The 3,146-nt window shown below is 40.4% G+C and overlaps 1 non-coding gene across 1 annotated transcript; it reads right to left on the bottom strand.

Moving 5' to 3' along the window:
• Window positions 1-1,934: 1,934 nt before the first annotated feature.
• On the bottom strand, window positions 1,935-2,041 carry LOC122129903. Its single transcript, XR_006151811.1, has one exon. It is a non-coding gene; the product is annotated as a U6 spliceosomal RNA (small nuclear RNA).
• Window positions 2,042-3,146: the final 1,105 nt, after the last annotated feature.

Genomic DNA, 3,146 nt, shown 5'->3' with positions numbered 1-3,146 from the left:
AATATTATTATTGGTACCATTTTAACTTTTGTATAATGTCATGTGTCAGAAGAAATACACATCACCCCTGTGCTTTGGGCCTGTGGTGGTATGGGCCAATTAGGGAGAGTTCAGCTACCTGATAAAAGGGTTAGCTTGGGGTTAGATAATGTTCTGTTGTGTGAATTAATGATGTCCTGTACTCTTCTGATAATGTTCTGTTGTGAAAAGAGATGGAAAAGTTTGCTCAATTTTAATTCAATAATTTGGCAAGCAGTCAAGGGTCATAGTTACATTTCTAACTGTCATTGAAAGTGGGGGGGGAACCTGGAAGAAGATATGTTATGTCATTGTAGGAAAGGTTTTTTTTTTTTTTTTCTTTTTTTCTTTCAAAAGATTTGTGTTGGAGCTGTTGATGGAGATACTGCCACAACAGAAGCAGTACCTGACCCAGTGGGAAAAGGCCACAAAGAGAATCGACTCCGGCCCTAATCATGGCTGCACCACAATACATGAAGATACCTGCGCAGACAACCTGGGCTTTTCAGATGGAATCAGCGATACTGGCAGGACGGGGTCACTCAAACTCAGCAGCCAAACGGATCCGTCCTGTCCTTTCATTCACACGGCTGTACAGTGTTGGTTTGCGCACGAGTGTCAGACAGACGGAAGTGCCATTGCGCCACCATCACCATGGTAACTAAGAGAGAAATAAACTCCATCCTGCTCTCTTGCCAGTTAGTGATGGTCGTGCAACAGTGCTTTTGATGATAAATCTGAAGTAGTTGTGTGTTGGTTTTTTAAAGGGGAAAAACTTGTGATTCCTGTCTTGTGTGATACAGTATGATGTCCTTGTGGCCAAGTATTGTAACAGGTTGTGTGTTACTTGACGACCCCTTTCCTAAAATATCTGCACTTACATATTTTTATATTTAGGCAAAAAAACTACTAATTTGCTTCTTAATCAAATAGTTAATATATAGATGTGTTATATTTCAGGTGAGAAGACATGGGTTTTTAAAAATGCGTTTTTTAAATATCGCTTTAGAGTAAGCTACAGCCCTGGAGCGCCATCTGGCGGTGCATGTGCGTCACACATTTTATGAACTACGTTGATCAAACTGAAATACCAGTAAATGTATCGAATTGAAGTAGTCATTAGCATGTAAGGCAACAGAAAGTTAAAGTGACATGGAAGAAAGACCCGCGTATGAAGTTGAAGAAGACTTAAAAAAATAGGCATAGTTTTGAAAATAAACGTTTCAAAGACTGCAGGGGAGGTAAGTAACGGAACGCGAGTGCCATCTGGCGGTAGATTTGTGCAGAGCTGAAGATGGAGGAGCATTTCGGGCCGAAACGAAGGTAAGGTGTGCTAGATCGGAGGAGAACGATGTCCCTAGATGGTATATTTGCAGCTCCCGCACCACACTGATGCAACCAGTCAAATGCTCTCTATCATGCATCAGTAGAAGTTTGTGAGGATGACTGACTTCATGCCACTATATTTTAAAAGACTGCTGCAGACAAATATGGAGTTTCATGCTTTTGCTACACAATTATGGCTTCATTATGACTTTGATGACAAAGCATTCATATAGTAACACGAATACATAATTTAAATTTTCAACTGACCAGAAAACTGGTGATATTACCATGGTCAATATTGCCATCTGTCAGCAGGTCATTGTACTACAGCGATTAATAAAGACAACCATAGTCAAAGGCGGCAGGCTGGTGTATTGCAGCTACAAATGGTCGAAAGTGTCCTCTGGCGGCTGGTCGGCGTACTACAACCACGAAGAACGTGTTTTCAAAGGAAAGTAGGACAGAGAAGAATGGCAAAAAACCTCGAAGAACGGTTTTCAAAAGAAAGTAGGACAGAGAAGAATGGCAAAAAAACCTCGAAGAACGGTTTTCAAAAGAAAGTAGAACAGAGAAGAATGGCAAAAAAACCTCAAAATATGGAACGCTTCACGAATTTGCGTGTCATCCTTGCGCAGGGGCCATGCTAATCTTCTCTGTATCGTTCCAATTTTAGTATATGTGCTGCCGAAGCGAGCACAAACTATACCAATGTTCGAGGTCTTTTTATAGGACTACTCTGACGTGGTCGCAGGACCTCTGGTGTGTCATTGTTCTCTGTCGTAAATACGCTCGAGCAAGCACATTCGTGAAACAAAAAATGTAAACTAAGCCAATGAACACGTTAATCTAGGTATGGTTTGAATACAACTTTTAAAATGCTCATATACTTTTAAAATAGTAAAAAATGCGGTCTAGCAGAGCGGTGCATTGCATTATGGGTAACACAAATATCGTGCTTTCCTGTCGTCATTGGTTCATAGCATAGACCAGCTCCACCCAGTCGACAACCCGGACATGGAACGAGCACACCAACAAGTATATTTTCAAATGACTTTCCAGTCAGTGTAGTAGAGACAACTATGTATTTCACCTGTGTAAGACTTTTTGTCTAGTGAATGTATATACCCTTTAATGAAAAGTGCGTTTAAAGTTTGCATCCAGTTTCTCCGGTTTAATCGCCTACAAGTCATCTAAGCCACTTCGTCTGTCTACGATCACCGCTTAATCTTCACTTTTCGTAATACCCCGTTGTAAATATAATATCTAGGGACATCATTCTCCTTCGATCTAGCATACCTTATCTTCGTTTCGGTCCGAAATGAAGAGAACACTGCTACTCCGTCTTCAGCTCTGCACAAATCCACCGCCAGATGGCACTCGCGTTCCATTACTTACCTCCCCTGCAGTCTTTGAAACGTTTATTTTCAAAACTATGCCTATTTTTTTAACTCTTCTTCAACTTCATACGCGGGTCTTTCTTCCATGTCACTTTAACTTTCTGTTGCCTTACATGCTAATGACTACTTCAAACTGAAGTACCAGTAAATGTATCGAATTGATCAACGTAGTTCATAAAATGTGTGACGCACATGCACCGCCAGATGGCGCTCCAGGGCTGTAGCTTACTCTGAAGCGATATTCAAAAAACGCATTTTTAAAAACCCATGTCTTCTCACCTGAAATATAACACATCTATATATTAACTATTTGATTAAGAAGCAAATTAGTAGTTTTTTGCCTAAATATAAAAATATGTAAGTGCAGATATTTTAGGAAAGGGGTCGTCAAGTAACACACAACCT

The sequence above is a fragment of the Clupea harengus genome, unplaced genomic scaffold (assembly GCF_900700415.2).
Source record: "Clupea harengus unplaced genomic scaffold, Ch_v2.0.2, whole genome shotgun sequence".
NCBI classification, from domain to species: domain Eukaryota; kingdom Metazoa; phylum Chordata; class Actinopteri; order Clupeiformes; family Clupeidae; genus Clupea; species Clupea harengus.
This window is presented reverse-complemented; position numbering and strand designations above follow the sequence as displayed.